The sequence below is a fragment of the Meles meles genome, chromosome 5, assembly GCF_922984935.1.
Source record: "Meles meles chromosome 5, mMelMel3.1 paternal haplotype, whole genome shotgun sequence".
Classification (NCBI taxonomy): Eukaryota; Metazoa; Chordata; class Mammalia; order Carnivora; family Mustelidae; genus Meles; species Meles meles.
Window position 1 is genome coordinate 96271314 of NC_060070.1, and position 17421 is coordinate 96288734.

Here is a 17421-nt window from a genome sequence, read left to right on the forward strand (position 1 = left end):
ATCTCTGCTCTTATTAGCTACTGTTCTTCCATAAAAAAGAATATTCTCTCATTGACTATTTATGGTCCACACTGGGAAGAAAAGATAAATGCATGCTTTTTTGGACCTACTTACCAATTTTAGAATAATGAGGTGATGTCATGGTAATCTCCAAGAGTGACCAATAAGTAATTTTTAAAAAAATATCATTCTGGTTTTGATGCATTTTATGTATTTTAATCCATTTCTCTTATTCTTCTTTTTGGTGTCCAATTGTCATGTTTTTGACCATTGATATCCCTCTCTTGTCAGCTCCTGTATACTTTGACATTTCTGTGATTTGTCTGCTTTACTTAATAATATGTCTTGGAGATGTCTCAAGAATGTCTTTCATTACGTCCTTGCTTTCTGTTGTGTCAAGAAGTTTCAGGTTTCCTTCCACAGTCATGAATTAGCCATTTCTCCAAGAAGCTGACACATTTTAGGGGGAAGTGATGGTATTTAGAGGTTGTAATCTAGGTACCAGGGTTTCTCATTGGTCTCAATTTATTTTGTTTCTAGATCTTTATGGTGAACAGAACTGGGGACATATACCTTTTTTTTAAAAAAAAGAGAAAAATAAATTAAAAGATCATAAAATTCAATTCAAATGTAACCTTACAGGCTTTATACTTATTTGATTTCATAGTTTAATCTTTTTTCTTATATAGAAAATGACTTCTAACAATATTAATGTGAATAACTATTTGAGCCTTCACTATATAAATGTAGACACATATTTTTACTATTTATCTATTTTATAGATACATATCTAATATTTTAATATTCTTACTAACAATAATAACATTATTTAATGCATAGTTTCTTTTTAACACTGGAATGTACCCCAAGGTATTAATGAGTCAAGGGATAGATGGTTATGCAAATGACAGAACTGGTGAGAGAAAAAAACGGTGATGAAGAGAGTTGATAAAGAGAGTTACTGTTAAATAAGATAAACTGTGTAACCTTTAAAAGGTCTATGAATAAAGTTTGAAAGGAGATGTGAACAGAATGCACAAGGTTGGGTACAGCCCAGATATGAAGAACATTTATAGAAGTGTTAGCTTTTACTTTATGCAGACATTTGCATTTCAAGTCACTCTTGTCCTCTTCCTATCAGTTTATTTCCAACTCAAATCCCAAACAATTTTTAGCCAGTATGGAAGAAATGAAGATAACATAATTTACATAATTGAGGAAATCTGGAATTGTGATTGTAGACTTACATACAAACTCGACAACTGTGAAGAAATTTTTGTGTCATGTTCAACTATAATAGATTGACTTTTGTTTCTTCTCTTTGTCAACAAGATGTTGAGCTCACTTTAATATCTTACTAAGCAAAATGGTTATATGGTTATAGATGATGAATTTAGCTGTGGTTGGATAATTTATTCCTCAATGGTGTCAGCAATACAAGGAGAAGTTATGTGTTTACAGTAATCCTGAAATCTACTCTCAGTCCTGTAATGCCTCATTATACATTTGGAGCTTTGTTGCAATTCCATACCTAGAATTCAGTTTCCTACTGATACCTGGAATGCTGGATAAGCAGCTTCCTTCTGCTAGAGGAGGGTGTGAAATCCTTCTCTTTGTACCCTGTGTCAGGTGTTAACTTCTCTGTAAAGGAGAGATAACAAATATTTTAGGCTTTGTAGGCTATATTGTCTCTGTTGCAGTGCAAAATTGTGTAAAACAATGAGTATAGTGCTGTTCTGATAAAACTTTATTTACAAAATCCTGTGGTAACAAAACTCACCTCCTGGAAGTAATGTCTCAGCAAATGGAGCCCCTGGGTTATCATCAGACCATGAAGGGACCTGGAATTGAAAAGTAAAGTCAATATCAGGAGCTCTGGCTGATAGCTTCTTTCCCAGGAACTGAACTGAGAGAGAAGAGGGAGATATGTTCCTCTCAGACCCATGCCTAGTCCCCTCAGGAAAGTCCCTTCTATTGGCTTTCACTCTCTTGCTGAAATGGTTTCTGGAAAAAGCCAGTCTGGACTTTCAAAGAGGACATTTCAGGTTAAAGCTGAGGAGAAATTATTAAACTACTTAATAGGAGTTTCAAGGCCTTTCTGCATCTTTATTCAGACTCTTGGCTGGGTCCCCCTTTGGCCAGGATTTATGCCCCATTCCAAATGTCATATTTCTTCATTTCATTTGAAGTACAGTTTTTACAAAGAAAGAGAGTACACCAAATCAGGCAGCTGGCAGTCAAATACCCTTTGTCGTTCTTATTAGTGTCCCCATAACCTGCATAGTTTCTTGTTCAGGAGGTAAAAAATCCTACATGGAAGGGTTAGCCCATGTGGGTGTGCCTTTGAGGGCCTCCCAGATGGTGTATTGTGTGGGCATTGTTAACTATGAAGAGTCTGCTGAGTCATTTCAGAGACCTGGCTGCTGTATGTGGCTGGGTATGGGAGTAGGTTATGGGTGGGGTGGGCAGGTGGAGGGAATTTCTGCTTCTACCTAACCGTGCTTCTCCAGGTCCACTCACCCAACACATTCAATGCCAATTTCGTCCTAGAGTTAGCATGTTATCACAGGTTATTTTCTTCCAGAGAAAAGTTTTCCTTGCAAAGAGGAAGTTCCTTTCCTCTAGGTCATGACATTGGTTAGAAAAAATTGGTTAGAATTTTTAAGGAATAAAATACTGCTGCTGCTGCGGCTACTACTAAGATAGTTGCCTATATTGTAGGAACAGAAACAAGAAAATAGTGAGTGCCAGGAGCTGGAGCTGGGGAGAGAGGCTGGATTTTTGAGGGTGATGGGATATTCTTTATTTTAATTTTGATGTTGATGGCACACTATGTATATTTGTCAAAACCCATAGAATTTGTCAAAACCCAAAACACATGTACGTGTGCGTGTGCACATGCGCACACACACACACTTATACACACACACACACGCACACACACACCAGATTTGGCCTGAAGGTTGACCCTTGCCCTACTTTAATATTTAAGATCTTTCTGGAAGCATATAACATGTAATATCCTCTGTCTAGAGATTTCCCACTGCAAAATTAGACTATGTAATTAATTATCAATACTTTCTTGAGCTGTGACTGAGCCCTTTCAGTCAGGAAGTCTGCACTTATCTGCCTGACTGCCTCTTGAAGATCAATATCTATGACCAAGTTAGTTTTCACAATCTGTCCCCTCTTAGATTTTCATTTCCATTTCTTCACTGAATGTTACTGAACCTACTTTACTCCTGAGGTTATACAAGTCTACATTCTTAAAACAAAGGAAGCCCTTTGTAAAAAGTCTTGAGCAGGATGGAAGTTTATTTCTTTCTCACCTAACCTTCTATTCTAGGATAGAAAATACATCTTTATATACCACCTTACACAAGTTAGAATGGCCAAAATTAACAGGACAGGAAACAACAAGTGTTGGAAAGGATGTGAAGCAAGGGGAACCCTCTTATACTGCTTGTGGGAATGCAAGTTGGTGCAGCCACTTTGGAAAGCAGTGTGGAGATTCCTCAAAAAATTAAAAATAGAGCTACCCTATGACCCTGGAATTGCACTACTGGCTATTTACCCCAAAGATACAGATGTAGTGAAAAGAAGGGCCACCTGTACCCCAATGTTCATAGCACCAATGGCAACAGTCACAAATGTGGAAAGAGCCAAGATGCCCTTCAACTGACAAGTGGTTAAGAAGATGTGGTCCATATATACAATGGAATATTACTTAGGCACCAGAAAGGTCGAATACCCAACTTTTGTAGCAACATGGATGGGACTGGAGGAGATTATGCTGAGTGAAATAAGTCAAGAAGAGAAAGTCAATTATCATATGGTTTTGCTTACTTGTGGAGCATAAGGAATAACATGGAGGACATTAGGAAAAGAAAGAAAAAGTGAATTGGGGTAAATCGGAAGGGAAGATGAATGATGAGAGATTGTGGACTCTGGAAAGCAAACTGAGGGTTTTGGAGGGGAGGTAGGTGGGAGAATGGGTGAACCTCGTGGTGAGTATTATGGAGGGCACGTAATGCATGGAGCACTAGGTGTGGTGCATAAACAATGAATTTTGGAACATTGAAAAAATTAAATTAAATTAAAAAAAAAAAGAAAAGTCATCCCTAACATTCTTAACATGTGGCTTCCAATTCTACATCTAGTTGATGGTAGGGGTCTATCTCTTCTAATCTTCCAGTCAGTAGGAAGGGGGAAAGAGACTAGGGGATCATATATACTTTCCTTTTTAGGTCCCAAAATAGAAGTGGCATGCATCATCCCTGGTCACTTAGCATTGGCTAGCTCTTAATCACTGGTTATATCAAGTATCAAAGGAGGATGGAAAATACAGTTTCTAGCTGGCCATTCATGTATTCACCTAATACCTAGGAGTTCTATTATTAAAGAAGGGGAAATAGATTTTGTTGGTCAACTAGAAGTCTTCATGGCATTATGTTAAAAAATAATGAAGGTTTAATGAAAGAAAAGCACTTCAAGGAATGTGTTATGTACCTATAAATGTGGAAATTTTTTGAGAGCCATAACAGATTGATGTTCTATACATTCCCACAGTTTTAGGATATCATTAAAACATCCTTCAGTCTCTAATAGGACTTAGTTCATGACCTAGAACTGTGGCAGAATATAACATTAAAATCCATAGAAATAACTCCATAGTGAAAAACACATAAACCTAGCTTGATTGAAAACTAAAACTCCGGATGCCAGAAATGAAAGGGAACTCAAAATGAGAAATACAAATTGATGTTGAAGTGGTTTGGAGAATTATAAAATCTGGATAAAGGCCCTTAGGGCTTAGGGTTTGAGTTGTGTAAACAGAATATATTTGGGTTGTAGTTTTTTTTAAATCCACCCTACAAATCTCTGTCTTTTGATTGGTGTATTTTACCATTGAATTTTAAGATTATTTTAAGATAATTATTGATATGTTAGAGCTTAACATTGTCTAACATTGATATGTTAGAGCTTAACAACAGATATTTGTTATTTATCTGTTTGTTTCCTCTTATACTCATGTCTCTTTCTCTTTTCCTACCTACTTTTAGGTTGCTTGAATGTTTTATTGTTCAAGTTTACTTTATTTATAGTGCTTTTGATTTTTCTCTATATAATTTTCTATGTGATGGAAGTATTATAGTATATTATGTGGCTTATGGTTTACTGGTATCAACATTTTACCACTTTTTGTGAAGTATGGAAACTTCACTTCCATTTCAGTTCCTTTACCTTCCCCACTTTAAATATCATTGACTGGAGCATCCAATGGTATAATTTTCATTTTGGTCATTAACTATAAAATTCACAAGAAAAACAATTGCCTATTATATGTACCCATACTTCTTTTTCCATTAATCTTTTTTCCTCAGGCTCCAAATTTTCTTTACATGTCTTTTCTTTGTTTCTTTGTGTCATTCTTTTTTCTTTTTTTCTTTCTATCCATCCTTCCTTCCTTCCTTCCCTCCATTCTTCCTTTCCTTTCCTCTTCTCTCCTCTCCTCTCCTTTGTCCTTTATGTGAAAAGAACCCCTCCCTTTAACCAATCCTTATGAGTAGGTCTGCTAACCACATATTCTTCACAGATGAAATATCTTCATGTGAGTAAGTTTTTATTTCTCTTCGTTCATGAAGGATAGTTTCACCAAATACAGAACGCATGGTACAGTTCTTTTCTTTCAGCATTTGCGAAATGTGCCACTTGCTTCTGACTCCATGGCTTCAGTTGAGAAATCCTCTGTGATTTGAATTGGTGTTCCCCTGTAGGTGATCCATCATTTCTCTTTGGCTACTTTCAAGACTTTTCTGTCTCTACTTCTCAGATTTTTTTTTTTTTAAAGATTTTATTTATTTATTTGACAGACAGAGATCACAAGTAGACAGAGAGGCAGGCAGAGAGAGAGGAAGGGAAGCAGGCTCCCTGCTGAGCAGAGAGCCCGATGCGGGGCTCGATCCCAGGACCCCGAGATCATGACCTGAGCTGAAGGCAGAGGCTTTAACCCACTGAGCCACCCAGGCGCCCCTCTACTTCTCAGATTTTTAAATTATGATGTGTCTTGGCATTGTTTTCTTAGGAAGAAAGGTTTCTTGGCCTATTGGTACATTTTTCATAAGATTATAAAAGGTTTTACTTTGTATTTTCGGTATTCTTCCCAAAAAACAAAGATTCTGTGTTTCATCAAAATAATTTCTTGTGCTTCGTTTTTCTTTATTAAGTCTTTGATTACTTCAGAAAACTGGCCCTTTTCTATTAAAAGATGTAAATTTTGGAAGCACCTGGGTGGCTCAGTCTGCCTTTGGCTCAGTTCATGATCCCAAGGTCCTGGGATTAAAACCCGTGTCAGGCTCCCTACTCAGTGGGGAGTCTGCTTCTCCTTCTTCCTCTGTCTCTCCCTCCTGCTTGTGCTCTCTCTTGATAGCTGATAGCTCATCTCTCTCAAAAAAAATTTTTTTTTAAATAAAAAATAAGTTTTTTTTAATACTTTATAACTTCTGTGTCTTTGAAACTTTTAATTGCCACTTTGGTTAAATGGTAACTAAGTTTTGCTTCACAGTGACTTATGCTTTTAATCAAAATTTTTAACCCTTTTGATACTTTTGAAAAAGTTTCCAAAAATCAAATTTTAAATGAAGTATTTTTGATCTTTAACTTTTGATCTTTAACTTAGGGTTTTTCCAGAGTGTTCCTGGAACACTTCAAAAGATTTGTCATTTCTCCTTGTAAAAGAGATAGTACACTAATTAGGCTTATTTGCTAAGTTAGACTATGTGGGAAGCATTGTCAAATAAGAAGTGATACAAGACATTCTTTAGGTTATATTTTATATAAAGATATGGTATTGATATAAGTATCCCTGCAAAAGTGCTTCACTAAGCTACATGCACAGCTCCACAATGTGTCATGGGATAGTATCCCCATCTCTGTCCCTGTTCTCCTTACCCACATCAATAAAATGGGCCCATTACATTGATGATATAATGTTAACATGTGAAGACTTGGCTGCAGGACACTCTACAGACTTTTCTGGAACATCTGCAAAGAAGGGGATGAGTAGTGAACCCACAAAATTTAAAAACTTAGACACCACTGTAAAGTTTGGGGGCATTGTATGGTTGGGTAAGATGTACACTGTCACAAATGCTGTGATTGATAAGGCCAAAGCCTATCTAACCCCTAAGAACATGAAAGAGGTATAAGCTTTTGTAGTGACTTTGAGGTTCAGAGGAGTTTTATTACCCACCTGGCACAGTGTCTCCACACTTATACTGCCTAACGAAGAAGGGGCACATGCAACTGGAGGTCAGAGCAGCAAGTTACCTTTGAGAGGGTAAAAAATACTAGTCAAGCAGATAAAGGCTTGGGACTCTTCTAAGCAGGGCTACCATTTGAGTTAGATGTGTCTGTGACTCTGGAGGATATAAATTGTGCACTATGGCAGAGACAACAGAAGGGGACAGTACCTCTAGGATTTTGATCCAAGCTCTGGAATGGGTCAGAAACCAAATATACCCCTATAGAATAATGCTCTCTAGCAGTGTAACTAGAACTCTTACAGGTAGAGCCTGTTGTGAAGCAAAACAGCATATCTTGGTATGCTTATTGTCAGAGAATGGGTTGAGAACATGTTCCATCAACCCATCTCTACCATGGCTTGAAATCCCACTTTGACTAAATGACATGCCTGTTTGTGGTGGAGGAGCACTGTTTCCACCAGCCTGGAAATGCAGGCGATACTAGGCTCTCTAGAGTCTATGAATCTTCCAAATGCCCCTGTCCCTATTCTTGTGGTGGTTTCTACAGCCTATAGAGAAGGATTGGGAGAAATTATTATTTTTTAAACATTTTATTTATTTATTTGACAGACAGAGATCACAAGTATGCAGAGGCAAGCAGCGAGAGAGGAAGGGAAGCAGGCTCCCTGCTAAGCAGAAAGCCTGATGCGGGGCTCGATCCCAGGACCCTGGGATGATGACCTGAGCCGAAGGCAGAGACTTCAACCTGCTGAGCCACCCAAGTGCCCCAAGATTGGGAGAAATTCTAACTGATGCTTGTGCTTGCTATACAGAGCCTAGAACCTGTAACAAACCACAGTAGCCAGTGGGCTAAATTCAGAGCAGTTTGGCTGGTGATCTTTCATGAGTCCAGCCATTCACCCTTTGTTCTTATAGTTGGCCATTCTAAAGGGATTAACCCTATGATTGGACAATGGGAAGCCAAAGGTTGGGTGATCATGGAAAAACCTTAAGGGGTCGGGGTATGTGGAAAGAAATTTTGTTCACCTGCAAGAGCCTGAGGCAGTCCCCACTGTTTTCCATGTCCTGGCTCCCAAGGTGCTGGCAGCCCCTGGCAATCAGGAAGCTGATGCCCTAGCCTTTTTGTGAGCCCTAACAACTGACCCAACAGTAGATACAGCAGATTTGGTGCATAGGAAGAGCAGCCACATAAGGGCCCAGGTGGGATGGCCTATTGTCAAGGATGCCAATTGTCCTTGAAAATTCAGTGACATGGTTAATGCAGTGACAGAATGCCTTGTGTGTTCTAAACAGTGCAAGGGCAACAGCCAAAGAAGTCTAGGGCCATCCACTGGCGTTCCAAACTGGTGAGTGATTGGTTAATTAATTACATTGGCCCTCTCTCTCCCCAAGTAAAGGTTCTAAATATGCCTTTAGCCTAACCCAAACTTTACCCTGTTATCATACAAACCAGACTGTCACCATTAGGGAATTTAAAAACGCATCATGTTTTTTTTTTTTTAAAGATTTTATTTATTTATTTGACAGATAGAGATCACAACTAGGCAGAGAGGCAGGCAGAGAGAGAGAGAGAGAGAGGAGGAAGCAGGCTCCCTGCTGAGCAGAGAGCCCGATGTGGGGCTCGATCCCAGGACCCTGGGATCATGACCTGAGCTGAAGGCAGAGGCTTTAACCCACTGAGCCACCCAGGCACCCCAAAATGCATCATGTTTTGACAACTGCATTGAATAGACAGTAATCAAGGGCCACATTTCAAAAGTCATGATGTACAAGCCTGGGTAAAAGAACATTACACTGAATGGAGGAAAAATGAAATATTGAAACCACAGATTAAATGAATAACAAATAAAACTACCTGCACCAGGCAGATTAAAGTTCTATCCCAGGCTTCAATACATTTGAATAATCAACCAGGATGGCCTGTTGCCCCATATGCTGGATGGGGATCCTTGCCAAGACAACCAATATTGTAAAGATATGGAAGTCACTGGAGACAGCCATTGTATCTACTCTCACTGTGGATCAGTATGCTATGCTACTGAGAACGCTGAGCTCCATTATGCCTGTAAAAGTATTATCTACTAGAATCTGCAGTGAGATGCTCACCAGGATGGGTGAATTACTTCATACTCCTGGTTGACAGGGAACTACTCAATCCCCACTGGGATCCCATTGTCCTGATGCAAGCTAAAGCTGTTGAAACACACTATACTTGGAATAAAACACACCACTGAAAGAGGGGAGAAGGTGGTCTGCCATATCCTGCCCAGTTCATGTCCTCATGCCTGACAAGGCTGCCTCCCCCAGTCAAAATGTATGGTATGTATAACTAGGTCAAGCTTGTAAAGCTGCCAAACTCCCTCTCCTAAGGCCAGGTGGGTGCATTTTTTTCCCCACTGGTACAATCATTTGGCTACCATCCTTGCCTCTCCACTGTCCTGGAGGACATTAGAGCACACATAGAAACCCATACTAAATTCACCCAATAAGCCTTAAATGTAGCTGGCAAAGGCTGTCTTTACTTAACACTGTAATGTTTCTAATGAGAAAAGCTATCCTTCAAAACACGATGACCTTGGATATTATTACCACCTGTGCCATTATTCAAAAAGAATGTTATGTGGTCATACCTGAAGAGTCTGCTAATGTATCATTTTTATTAAATCACATGAAGACACAAGTGAATGCTCTGAATGAACCAAACCTCATTCCTAAGGGACTTAGTAAATCAGTGGTTTGGATCTTAAGGTTCTTGGTGGAAAGGTTTATTAGTTATTTATATCTTTTCTCTTGCATGTGCCTATATTATTGCTGTAGTATATACATCCAGCACAGCCAGAGAGCTGCCAAGTGAGCCACCTCTATGCTGACGAAATCCTTCCTGATGGCTTAGGGCACTTGCAAGAAAGGAGGGCAGGTGATATTCTAAGCCAGTCTTTGGGGGGTTGAAATTTTGGGGAGGTCATTGGGAGGACTTGACCTCCTGTTGACCCAAGAGCTGTACCTATGCAACTGGAGGCTTCTCACTTCTTCCCCATCCTTAGAATGCACATTTTGTCCACTGTTCCTACAATCAGAGCTGTTTTAAATGATGTAGATTTGAGAGAGCAAGGTGGTGCTGAGACCACCTGCAGGATGTAAGTGAATCTAGTTAAGGACTCTACATAAACTAAGATTCTGGCTGGCAGGTGTGGAGATCTACTTGCTGTGTCTGCCCCAGACAAACCTCTTATTTAAGTGTCCTTGCTTATTGAACCTACCAGTCGGCCACCTACTGATCTGCAGTGGTCTATTTGGTTCTCTCTTCCTTCTATCTTTACATGGGGGCCAGTCCAAAAACCAATAATCTTTCTTCTCTCCTTCTGGGACTTAAATGAATATTGGATCTTTGTTAACATACCAAAGCAAACCGAGGCTTTGGTAATTTTTTTCAGTCTGTTTTCTATTTTTTTCTTTTCTTTTTTTTTCATATTGGGTAAATCCTATTGATCTATTTCAGTTCCACTAATTATATCCTCAGCCGTCTTCACCGCATTTTGCCTCTAGCTGGCAAGACTTTTTTTGTTATTGTGTTGTTATTGGTATTTCCAGTTCTATAATTTCCATTTGGTTCTATTTAATTATTTATTTATTGAAGATTCATTTATTTATTTGAGAGAGAGAGAGAGAGCAGGGTGGGGAGGGGCAGAGGGAGAAGGAGAGGGAGAATCCAAGCAGGCTCCTGACTAAGCACGGAGCTTCACATGGTGTTCAATCTCAGGGCTCTGAGATCATGACCTGAGCTGAAATCAAGAGTCTGTGTCTTAACCGACGGAGCCACCCAGGTGCCCCCATTTCATTTCATTTCGTTTTTTTTTTTTTTTAAATAACTTGTTTCTTTGCTGAGATTTCCTATTTCATTTTGTTTGTTTCAAGAGGATTTATAATTGCTGTTGAAACATATTTTTGATGACTACTTTTAAAAAGTCCCCATCAGAGGGGTGCCTGGATGGCTCAGTGGGTTAAACCTCTTCCTTCGGCTCAGGTCATGGTCTCAGGGTCCTGGGATCGAGCCCCACATCGGGCTCTCTGCTCAGCAGGGAGCCTGCTTCCCCCCACCCCATGCCTGCCTCTCTGCCTACTTGTGATCTCTGTCAAATAAATAAACAATATGTTTAAAAAAAAATTCCCATCAGATAATTTCAACATGTGATTCATCTCAGTGTTGGCTCTGTGGATTGTATTTTTATGTCCATGTAGTGATTTTCTTGTTTCTTGGTATGACAAGGTGGTTTTTTCTTGTATCCTCGACATTTTTACTGTTATGTTTAGGAAAATCTGGGTCCAATTTGAAATTTTTTTTTTCTTAGCAGAAACACACCCTGTTATAGGTTTATCATGAAGCAACTGACCTGATTTTGTAGGCCATGGTTCCAGTAAAAGTTAACTTTTCAGAGTTTTTGAGGTATTATTTTGGTCTGGTTGGTTTATCTGACACTGCTGGGTTTCTCACTGTTTCCTGCTGGTGCTCCTTATGGGGTCAGAAAGAGGCTTTGCCCGATGAGGCAGCTGATTGTCTTTTAGTGAGGTGTGGATGAGGAAATTTCCCAAACCAGGTGCTTGTTACTGTGATTTTCCTCTGATGGTCCTAAGATACTGAGGCTTGAGTTTTGACCTTTAATAGGGAAACTTGGATCCAGACAAAGTGCATATCTAGATTTGAGATATCTCCTTAAAATTGGGACTGCAAAGACTGTTCAGTCTGTGAAAACATAATCAGAGAAACTGCTCATAGTTTTAGAGAATTCTACCTACTGTTAAACACTTAGTTGAGTCTCCTCCAAGCATTGGGCAGAAAAACATATTTTTTTCCATTTTATTTATTTTTTCAGCGTAACAGTATTCATTGTTTTTGCACAACACCCAGTGCTCCATGCAAAACGTGCCCTCCCCATTACCCACCACCTGTTCCCCCAATCTCCCACCCCTGACCCTTCAAAACCCTCAGGTTGTTTTTCAGAGTCCATAGTCTCTTATGGTTCGCCTCCCCTTTCAAATTTTTTTTTTTTAATAAACATATAATGTATTTTTATCCCCAGGGGTACAGGTCTGTGAATCGCCAGGTTTGCACACTTCACAGCACTCACGAAGCACTCCCCCTCTCCCAATCCCACCTCCCCCCAGCAACCCCCAGTTTGTTTCGTGAGATTAAGAGTCATTTATGGTTTGTCTCCCTCCCAATCCCATCTTGTTTCATTTATTCTTCTCCTATCCCCATAACCCCCCATGTTGCTTCTCCATGTCCTCATATCAGGGAGATCATATGATAGTTGTCTTTCTCCGATTGACTTATTTCACTAAGCATGATACGCTCTAGTTCCATCCACGTCGTCGCAAATGGCAAGATTTCATTTCTTTTGATGGCTGCATAGTATTCCATTGTGTATATATACCACTTCTTCTTTATCCATTCATCTGTTGATGGACATCTAGGTTCTTTCCATAGTTTGGCTATTGTAGACATTGCTGCTATAAACATTCGGGTACACGTGCCCCTTTGGATCACTATGTTTGTATCTTTAGGGTAAATACCCAGTAGTGCAATTGCTGGGTCATAGGGTAGTTCTATTTTCAACATTTTGAGGAACCTCCATGCTGTTTTCCAGAGTGGTTGCACCACCTTGCATTCCCACCAACAGTGGAGGAGGGTTCCCCTTTCTCCACATCCTCGCCAGCATCTGTCATTTCCTGACTGGTTAATTTTAGCCATTCTGACTGGTGTGAGGTGATATCTCATTGTGGTTTTGATTTGTATTTCCCTGATGCCGAGTGTCGTGGAGCACTTTTTCATGTGTCTGTTGGCCATCTGGATGTCTTCTTTGCAGAAATGTCTGTTCATGTCCTCTGCCCATTTCTTGATTGGATTGTTTGTTCTTTGGGTGTTGAGTTTGCTAAGTTCCTTATAGATTTTGGATACTAGCCCTTTATCTGATATGTCGTTTGCAAATATCTTCTCCCATTCTGTCAGTTGTCTTTTGGTTTTGTTAACTGTTTCCTTCGCTGTGAAAAAGCTTTTGATCTTGATGAAATCCCAATAGTTCATTTTGCCCTTGCTTCCCTTGCCTTTGCCGTTGTTCCTAGGAAGATGTTGCTGCGGCTGAGGTCGAAGAGGTTGCTGCCTGCATTCTCCTGAAGGATTTTGATGGATTCCTTTCTCACATTGAGGTCCTTCATCCATTTGGAGTCTATTTTCATGTGTGGTGTAAGGAAGTGGTCCAATTTCATTTTTCTACATGTGCCTGTCCAATTTTCCCAGCACCATTTATTGAAGAGGCTGTCTTTTTTCCATTGGACATTCTTTCCTGCTTTTCGAAGATTAGTTGACCATAGAGTTGAGGGTCTATTTCTGGGCTCTCTATTCTGTTCCACTGATCTATTTGTCTGTTTTTGTGCCAGTACTATGCTGTCTTGATGATGACAGCTTTGTAATAGAGCTTGAAGTCCGGAATTGTGATGCCACCAACTTTGGCTTTCTTTTTCAATATTCCTTTGGCTATTCGAGGTCTTTTCTGGTTCCATATAAATTTTAGGATTATTTGTTCCATTTCTTTGAAAAAAATGGATGGTATTTTGATAGGGATTGCATTAAATGTGTAGATTGCTTTAGGTAGCATAGACATTTTCACAATATTTATTCTTCCAATCCAGGAGCATGGAACATTTTTCCATTTCTTTGTGTCTTCCTCAATTTCTTTCATGAGTACTTTATAGTTTTCTGAGTATAGATTCTTAGCCTCTTTGGTTAGGTTTATTCCTAGGTATCTTATAGTTTTGGGTACAATTGTAAATGGGATTGACTCCTTAATTTCTCTTTCTTCTGTCTTGTTGTTGGTGTACAGAAAGGCAACTGATTTCTGTGCATTGATTTTATATCCTGACACTTTACTGAATTCCTGTACAAGTTCTAGCAGTTTTGCAGTGGAGTCTTTTGGGTTTTCCACACATTTTTTTTTTTTTTTAAGGAAAGCTCATTTAATCCATTTACAATAATTTACAGCCATTTGTGTGTATGTGTGTGTGTAAAAAGGCATAATAATAGATCACAAACAGGAAATTCCTGGCTATTTTACAGATATAAGTACAGAATTTAAATATTCAAGCTTGTGATGAAAAGCGGCAAGGTGGTCGCAGTGTACAATGTAAACAAGTAGCTTTGGAAAGCGAACAAAGTCCTTGAGTCTTTTTTCTTTATTAAGAAAAGAACTCTCTTTCATTCCTTCCTGAAACATGATCACAGGTCAGAGTAAAGTTCATATACAAACATAATTTAAATGGAGGTCAGTCTAAAATCACTGACTTAAAAACAGTTTTATCCAGCCTATATGGAAGGGCAGTGTTGAGGTCCCTGTAATGGTAAACATTTTCCATTTCTTTAAAAAAGAAAAAAAAAGTACTACATTATTTGTAGTACAGTGCAGCATAATCCTTAAATATAAAAATATTTTCTCTTCTGTTGGGATAATAGACCTTGCATCCTGGAAAGAAGTAACAATACTGCTACTGATAGAAGATCTGTTTATATCTTTCAAGTCATGTAAGGCAATTACTGTGTTGGTTTATGATATATGGCTAAAAGAAAAGTCCAGAAAGACAAAGTATCAGTTTTTGTTATGTTTTCCGACTACTCCAGGTATGCTCGGGTGTACTTTTGTGTTCAATTGAATGTTCGAATGGAGATCTGGAGCCATAAGGAGATCTCTGATCTAATGGTGATCTGGGACCACTACTGGAAGATCTGTGGTCCATTTGCCAATCTGAATGATACCTATAATCCCTGGAAGATTTATGGTGTGTATATTCAGAACTTGCCCGATGGTCTGAATGTAACCAATGATCTGAATGAGAACGATGATCAGAATGAGATCTATCCTTTAAACTTCCTTCCAAATTTGACCTGTGATCTCTACTCCTGTGATCATCCAGTTTTCTGTGTTTCTCTCTATCACTGTAATACCTGCTTTCTTGCTTGTAATGATCCCAGTCACGATGATCTTTACCATTACTAAAAGAAGAATAGGGTCTTTTCCTAGAGTCACTCTTTTTATAAGAATCTCCCTGATGTCGGTCTTTATGATGATCATGATACTGAGATAAGTGTCTATCAGATGAATAACTGTCCCTGCTGCTATCATCATGATTTGTATTCTCTTTTAATCTTTCCACATCCGGATTTCTAATCACTTGAGCATTCAAGTTGCTGTTCTGGTCATTATTTTGCTGAGATTCCTGCCGTTTTTTAATATTTCTGTATCATATCATCTGCGAAGAGTGATAGTTTGACTTCTTCTTTACCAATTTGGATGCCTTTAATTTCTTTTTGTTGTCTGATTGCTGAGGCTAGGACTTCTAGTACTATGTTGAATAGCAGTGGTGATAATGGACATCCCTGCCGTGTTCCTGACCTTAGCGTAAAAGCTTTCAGTTTTTCTCCATTGAGAATGATATTTGCGGTGGGTTTTTCATAGATGGCTTTGATAATATTGATAATTTGATAATATTGAGGTATGTGCCCTCTATCCCTACACTTTGAAGAGTTTTGATCAGGAAGGGATGCTGTACTTTGTCAAATGCTTTTTCAGCATCTATGGAGAGTATCATATGGTTCTTGTTCTTTCTTTTATTAATGTGTTGTATCACATTGATTGATTTGCGGATGTTGAACCAACCCTGCAGCCCTGGAATAAATCCCACGTGGTCGTGGTGAATAATCCTTTTAATGTACTGTTGAATCCTATTGGCTAGTATTTTGGCGAGAATTTTTGCGTCTGTGTTCATCAAGGATATTGGTCTGTAGTTCTTTTTTTTGGTGGGATCCTTGTCTGGTTTTGGGATCAAGGTGATGCTGGCCTCCTAAAATGAGTTTGGAAGTTGCCCTTCCATTTCTATTTTTTGGAACAGTTTCAGGAGAATAGGAATGAGTTCTTCTTTAAATGTTTGGTAGAATTCCCCTGGGAAGCCGTCTGGCCCTGCGCTTTTGTTTGTTTGGAGATTTTTGATGACTGTTTCAATCTCTTTACTGGTTATGGGTCTGTTCAGGTTTTCTATTTCTTCCTGGTTCAGTTGTGGTAGTTTATATGTCTCTAGGAATGCATCCATTTCTTCCAGATTGTCCAATTTGTTGGCGAAGAGTTGCTCATAGTATGTTCTTATAATTGTTTGTATTTCTTTGGTGTTAGTTGTGATCTCTCCTCTTTCATTCATGATTTTATTGATTTGGGTCCTTTCTCGTTTCTTTTTGATGAGTCTGGCCAGGGGTTTATCAATCTTATTGATTCTTTCAAAGAACCAGCTCCTAGTTTCATTGATTTTTTCTATTGTTTTTTTGGTTTCTATTTCATTGATTTATGCTCTGATTTTTATGATTTCTCTTCTCCTGCTGGGTTTAGGGTTTCTTTCTTGTTCTTTCTCCAGGTCCTTTACGTGTAGGGTTAGGTTGTGTACTTGAGACCTTTCTTGTTTCTTGAGAAAGGCTTGTACTGCTATATATTTTCCTCTCAGGACTGCCTTTGCTGTGTCCCACAGATTTTGAACTGTTGTGTTTTCATTATCATTTGTTTCCATGAATTTTTTCCATTCTTCTTTAATTTCCTGGTTGACCCATTCATTCTTTAGAAGGATGCTGTTTAGTCTCCATGTATTTGGGATCTTTCCAGCTTTCCTCTTGTGATTGAGTTCTAGTTTCAGAGCATTGTGGTCTGAAAATATGCAGGGAATGATCCTAATCTTTTGATACCGGTTGAGACCTGATTTGTGACCCAGGATGTGATCTATTCTGGAGAAGGTTCCATGTGCACTAGAGAAGAATGTGTATTCTGTTGCTTTGGGATGAAATGTTCTGAATATATCTGCGATGTCCATCTGGTCCAGTGTGTCATTTAAGGCCTTTATTTCCTTGTTGATCTTTTGCTTGGATGATCTGTCCATTTCAGTGAGGGGGGTGTTAAAGTCCCCTACTATTATTGTATTATAATTGATGTGTTTCTTTGATTTTGTTATTAATTGGTTGATATAGTTGGCTGCTCCCACGTTAGGGGCATAGATATTGAAAATTGTTAGATCTTCTTGTTGGACAGACCCTTTGAGTAGGATATAGTGTCCTTCCTCATCTCTTATTATA